Genomic DNA, 7,072 nt, shown 5'->3' with positions numbered 1-7,072 from the left:
GCTTAGCCGCCATCTTTGTGGAGACCAATCCACCCCAAAGTGTACTGATAGCCTCAGCTGGGGGTGATGTTCAGTAAGAGGAGAAGAGCCGGGCGTGGGCTGATAATACAGGATGACAGCTGCTCCACACCCGATGTCTGATCTGTAAGCTGCCGTCACGTGACTTCATCACAGCACCAGGGTTTGGTTGCGATACATACCTCGGATAACGTCAAAAGAAGCTGTTAGGGTTAAGTGTAGCATCATTGATGGTGTAGGACAGTGTTTTCCAACCAGGGTGCTTCCAGCTGTTGCAAAACTACAACTCCCAGCATGCCCAAACAGCCCTCAGTATTTCCCAACCAGGGTGCCTCCAGCTGTTGCAAAACTACAACTCCCAGCATGCCCGAACGCCATTTATTTTAATGTCCGAACAGAGTCAATGATCAGGCCGTATACCTTATTTTCAGTAGGTTCAAAAGTGCGGTCTACTGCGTTTAGGCCGGGTTCACACCACATTTTTGCAATACAGTTCCCGAATCAGGTTTTTGTTTAAAAAAAACGGATTCCTCAAAACCTGACTAAACTGTATCAAAAAGTGTGTATAAATTTTAATCCGTATACGGTTTGAAAAATGATGTCCGGTTGCATCCATTTAAGAAAAAAAAAGTATACATTTTTTACTCTTCACTCCATTATGAATAAAGTTTCACTTGTTTGATTGAAATTTCAAGGAAAAAAAACTGAGCAAAGTCAAAAACCATATGGTGAAAACCGGATGGAACCGTACGCACATAGGGGGAGATTTATCAAAACCTGTGCAGAGGAAAACTTGCTCAGTTGCCCATAGCAACCAATCAGATTGCTACTTTCATTTTGCAGAGGCCTTGGTAAAAATGAAAGAAGCGATCTGATTGGTTGCTATGGGCAACTTTCCTCTGCACAGGTTTTGATAAATCTCCCTCATACAGTTCTGTACGGTTCCCATTGACTCCCATGTTAAAAAAAAAATAAAAAATACGTATACGTTTCAATACGGTTTTTTACCCGGACCAAAAGCCGTAGTAGGCTACGGTTTTGGGTCCGGGGAAAAAACTGCCAAAACCGTACAGGATGCAAAACAGACACAACCTGATGCATCTTTCGGCATACGGTTTTCAATGCAGAGTCAATACATACGGTTTTCAAATTGAAAAGGTATACGGGAACTGTATTGCAAAAACGCAGTGTGAACCCAGCCTTATCCAGCTCGCTAAAAATAGCGTATACAGCCCGACTATTGACTCTGTTCAGACATTGGAATGAATGGCAGTCTCTCCTCCCTCCACCACGGTATAGGTTGGAATCCCTTTTCTCACTGGGATGCTGACTGAAGCCCTAAACGCAGTACGCACCTAGCCTTATTCCTCACCTTGAAAACATATTCACACGACGGAAAATGCACACGGAATTCTGCCTAAATGTATTGCCCATTCATTTTAATGGGATTCCGCAAAGTCATTCACACTGCAGAATTTCTGCTGCGGACTGATTGGTCTGGAAAAATATAAAGTTTGGTCTCTTATATTTTTCTGGACTTTGGCTGCGGAATCCTCTTAAAGTCAATGGGGCTTGATTTCTGCCGAGTTTGCGCGGAATCCGCACAAATTTTGACAATTCAATTAAATCAAGTCTAAAGGGGAGATTTATCAAAACCTGTGCAGAAGAATAGTTGAACAGTTGCCCATAGCAACCAATCAGATCGCTTCTTTCATTTTTGAAAAGGCCTCTGAAAAAGGAAAGAAGCGATCTGATTGGTTGCTATGGGAAACTGGTGTATTTTCTTCTGGACAGGTTTTGATAAATCTCCCCCTATCTTTTTAGTGAGCTGCAGAATTTGTGCGAAAATTCCGCATACATTTCCGCACAAATTCTGCACCAATCCCGCAAATGTAAAAAAAACTGCGGTATTCTGCAGAAAGGCGGATTTTCTGTCGTGTTCACACTACGGAATTTCTGCCTGCAATGTCGCTTTGAAATTGCAGGCAGAAATTCCGCTTGCTAAAATGTACTGTATAGTGAATGGGTTTCTGTTCCCAAATTCCCACTTCGGAATTTGTGAAGCGGAATTTGTGAACGGAAAATCCACTTGGAAATTTCCGCCTGAAAAATGGCGTCGCTCATTCTTCAGGCGGAAATACTCGCGGAACACATTGCAGTCTATTGGAGACTGCAGTGCCCGCACGGTCCTAGCGCCGACTGATTCAGTCAGCGCTGGCCGCACTCGGAACCTCCGGGCGGAAATTTTCTGTCCAGAGATTCCGCAGTGTGAACCTAGCCTTAGGGTCTATTCACACGGCAGAATTTCCACTTTCAGAATTCCTCCTCAAATTAAAGCCCATAGACTTCTATGCACTTCCAATTCAACAGGATTCTGCTGCTCTTCCTTTTTCCTTGTCCGCACAAAGAATCAATGTGTTCACTCTTTGTGCGGATTCTGCACGGAATGCATAACTGTCTATGAGACGGCGCATTCCGTGCGGTCCTAGCGGCCTAAGGCTGGTTTCACATGACAGAATTTCTGCACTGAATCCTGCATGAAAATTCTACATGAATTTATAGCCGAAGCACTTCAGTGGAATTCCACTGTCCCATTTAAGGGTATGGTCACACTGAGGAATTGGAGAGGAATTTCCGCAAGTAATTCCGCTCACTTATTCCTCTCCAAGTCATTCAGCAGTGCCAAACCCCATTGATTTGAACTGAATTCCGCTCCTCAGTTCACACTGAGAAATTTCCACATGCGAAACTCCGACGTGGAATTCTATTCCGCATGAAGAATGAACATGTTCTTTCTTCATGCGGAATCCGCCTGTAAATCCCCATAGACTGCAATCTTATAAAAAAAAAATTCCGTCAAACGCGTTTTCGCACAGAATTTGCACGGAATACGCGCGGATATTCTGTGCGGAAAAAAAATAAAAAAGGGAAATTTTAATTGGTTGTTGTCATCCAGCAAAAAAAAAAAAAAAAAAATATAGTTTCCTCCTAAAATCCATGCAGAAAACATGTCAATTCCGCGCAATTCCCGTGCGAATTCCGTGTGAAAAAAAAATGGAAATTCCACAGTGGAATTTTTAAGCGATAATTCCTCGCCAATTCCTCAGGAATTCCATTGAAGTGAATGGGCAATACATTTCTGCGGAATTTAGTTTTATTTTTTTTTTTTTTATTTAGTTAATTTTCATGCACAATTCAGTGCAGTATTTCTTCTGTGTGAACAAAGCCTTATACTTTAATGGTAACTGAACATTTAATAATATTCCATAAAATTATCGCCAATATAAAACAGCAACCATAAACCAACTGTGCCACAACCAGGTCCTGTATGGAGAGAAAACCTCCCACTGCTATGTCTGCAGTCTGGTTAGAGGAACTTATATAAACCTCCATCAGGGTAAATCATATACAAATACTTGTGTGTGGCTCACTGCAATGCCCCTAAAACCACCCAACGCGTTTCTGTCGCCAAGTCACTGGCGGCTTCCTCAGGGGAGAAACAGTTTAAGGATTGTGAGCAGCTGCTAATCCGTGTGACCGGCGATCCCTTGGCGTGCATCTCTTGTCTGCACTGCCACCCCAAGGGATCCCCGGCCACATGGAATAGCAGTTATCATACTGCATTACAGTGATCCCTCAACTTACAATGGCCTCAACATACAATAGTTTCAAGATACAATGGTCTTTTCTGGACCATTGTAACTTGAAACAAGACTCAACATACAATGCTTTGAAATCTGCGAAACGTGGTGGAAGAACCAACCAATCAGAATGGATATTTCACTGGTAAAACCGCCTGTGCATGCACTGACTGGTGTCTGGTAGCGCCCCCTACAGCAGGGAGGTATTACATGTTCTGTACTCTTTACCTGTGCCAGGGTTAGCTGCTCCTTTGGATATCAGGTGAGGGCGGCTCCATTTTCCTTTTTTTAGGACATTGCGTGTTCTGTATAGGACCCTGAAGAAGCTCCTGTCCTCTACATAGACCAGTGTTTTTCAAAGAGGTTGCCTCCAGCTGTTGCAAAACTACAACTCCCAGCATGCCCGGACAGCCTTTGGCTGTCCGGGCATGCTGGGAGTTGTAGTTTTGCAACAGCTGGAGGTTCCCTGCTTGGAAAACACTGGCATAGACAGTGATTTACAGATCCCAGCAGATCTTTCTTACTTTTATGTGTAAAGATTTGCTTTATCTGTATTACTTATCTACTTATTCATCTTTAATCCTCACTTTTTCCTATTTTTGGATGACATTTTGGTGGCTTCAGAACCAATTACCAGGTTTCCATAGAGTTTTGGTCTCAACATACGATGGTTTCAACATACAATGGTCGTCCTGGAACCAATTAATATTGTAACTTGAGGGACCACTGTATATATCCTATGGATACACAGTATTCTTTGAGTGATTCTCTTTTGCAGGTTAATCGGACGTTTTGAAAAGTAGCACCCCCATAACATGTGGGGTTAAATTGATGCTGAAAAAACATGCCCTTTGACCTCAGGAGAAAAATATGCTTTTGACTGGCATCCTCTTTGCCAGGGGATCCTACATTTTAGCATCTCTTTATGATTATATATGTTTGGAGATGTCTGCCATCTTTATACACATACCCTATCATATCTGCTCACAATCGCTAAATGGTTTCTCCCCTGAGGAAGCCGCCAGTGACTTGGCGACAGAAACGCGTTGGGTGGTTTTAGGGGCATTGCAGTGAGCCACAAATAAGTATTTGTATATGATTTCCCATGATGGAGGTTTATATAAGTTCCTCTAACCAGACTGCAGACATAGCAGTGGGAGGTTTTCTCTCCATACAGGACCTGATTGTGGCACAGTTGGTTTATGGTTGCTGATTGTGGCACAGTTGGTTTATGGTTGCTGATTGTGGCACAGTTGGTTTATGGTTGCTGATTGTGGCACAGTTGGTTTATGGTTGATGATTGTGGCACAGTTGGTTTATGGTTGCCGATTGTGGCACAGTTGGTTTATGGTTGCTGATTGTGGCACAGTTGGTTTATGGTTGCGGATTGTGGCACAGTTGGTTTATGGTTGCTGATTGTGGCACAGTTGGTTTATGGTTGCTGATTGTGGCACAGTTGGTTTATGGTTGATGATTGTGGCACAGTTGGTTTATGGTTGATGATTGTGGCACAGTTGGTTTATGGTTGCGGATTGTGGCACAGTTGGTTTATGGTTGCGGATTGTGGCACAGTTGGTTTATGGTTGCTGATTGTGGCACAGTTGGTTTATGGTTGATGATTGTGGCACAGTTGGTTTATGGTTGCTGATTGTGGCACAGTTGGTTTATGGTTGCTGATTGTGGCACAGTTGGTTTATGGTTGCTGATTGTGGCACAGTTGGTTTATGGTTGCTGATTGTGGCACAGTTGGTTTATGGTTGCTGATTGTGGCACAGTTGGTTTATGGTTGCTGATTGTGGCACAGTTGGTTTATGGTTGATTGTGGCACAGTTGGTTTATGGTTGCTGATTGTGGCACAGTTGGTTTATGGTTGATGATTGTGGCACAGTTGGTTTATGGTTGCTGATTGTGGCACAGTTGGTTTATGGTTGATGATTGTGGCACAGTTGGTTTATGGTTGATGATTGTGGCACAGTTGGTTTATGGTTGCTGATTGTGGCACAGTTGGTTTATGGTTGCTGATTGTGGCACAGTTGGTTTATGGTTGATTGTGGCACAGTTGGTTTATGGTTAATGATTGTGGCACAGTTGGTTTATGGTTGCTGATTGTGGCACAGTTGGTTTATGGTTGCTGATTGTGGCACAGTTGGTTTATGGTTGATGATTGTGGCACAGTTGGTTTATGGTTGCTGATTGTGGCACAGTTGGTTTATGGTTGATGATTGTGGCACAGTTGGTTTATGGTTAATGATTGTGGCACAGTTGGTTTATGGTTGATGATTGTGGCACAGTTGGTTTATGGTTGCTGATTGTGGCACAGTTGGTTTATGGTTGCTGATTGTGGCACAGTTGGTTTATGGTTGCTGATTGTGGCACAGTTGGTTTACGGTTGCTGATTGTGGCACAGTTGGTTTATGGTTGCTGATTGTGGCCCCCTTTTCTATATTTATATTGGCGATCATTTTATGGAATCTTATTAAATGTTAAGTTTTATACTTTCACACTCATAATTGCCTTGATTTAAGTTGGTTTACAGACAACCTGATAGTCTGGTTACAACTTTAATGGTAACATCTATGGTGCTTTAGGGGTTAAACATGTGCTACGCAGTGGTCAGGCACCTTATCTGGGCGTCTTCAGCTTCCTCTTCCATTCAACACTGAACATAGATGTACAGATCTGTGCAGGGAGAAGCTGCAGCCCTATGACAGTGAAGCCCGCCCAGGCTCTTCACTCCTCGCAGCTTCCTCCATCACAGGAATGCAGCTTATGTGACGTGTCCCTGGCCGCCGGTCAAATTCAGTTTACATGGAAATAGAATCTGAAAATCTCTTCTGCTCTATTGGATTAAAGAAGCCGTTCTCGTGAAGAAATCCCCCGTCCACGTGCCCGATTAGGGAAGACATATACTGAGCCTACCGTCTGAATGGCCGCCATGTAATACCACATTTAATCCTGCAGCGGAGATACAAGGGAAATGTTTGGCCAGGAAGGGCTTAGCCCCTAAAATAGACAGTAGAACAGAGGAGGCGTAAATCACTAAGGTGGCGGTAAAAGATTTATTTATTGAAACGCACAGGTACAGCACATCTGAACGAGTTGTGGTGTCCCGGTACCGTATTGCATACCGTACCTTGTATGGTGATCCCCCAAAGTCAGAGTTACTATGTTCAGGTAGGGTCCCCCAGGTGGGACAGCCCCCAGTCGCCTCTTTTGTAATGTCTAAATGTATATATTTAACATAATGTATATTAGTATGCTTACCTTGGTAGCGTCGCAGGACCTTCGGTCATGTGACTATGTAATTCCTCTATGGTATGTTGGAGACCTTTTGGAGGTCCTTGGGTCACATGTTTACCCATAACTCTATGTGCAGAAGATTGACAGTTGTTATGGACCAGTGAGCTTTAGTC

At 43.3% G+C, this 7,072-nt stretch overlaps 1 protein-coding gene across 3 annotated transcripts in view; it reads left to right on the top strand.

Moving 5' to 3' along the window:
- Positions 1-5: 5 nt before the first annotated feature.
- The window catches only part of LOC130291726 (adenosine deaminase domain-containing protein 2-like), a 45,762-nt gene continuing 38,695 nt past the window's right edge, over positions 6-7,072 (top strand). For all 3 annotated transcript variants that reach the window (XM_056540879.1, XM_056540878.1, XM_056540877.1), the window contains exon 1: positions 6-144. The gene's annotated coding sequence lies outside the window, so the exon portion shown is untranslated. The remainder of the gene's footprint in view (positions 145-7,072) is intronic.

This window comes from Hyla sarda, chromosome 9, assembly GCF_029499605.1.
Source record: "Hyla sarda isolate aHylSar1 chromosome 9, aHylSar1.hap1, whole genome shotgun sequence".
NCBI classification, from domain to species: domain Eukaryota; kingdom Metazoa; phylum Chordata; class Amphibia; order Anura; family Hylidae; genus Hyla; species Hyla sarda.
The sequence above is the reverse complement of the archived record's forward strand: the minus strand, read 5'-3'. Positions and strand labels throughout refer to the sequence as shown.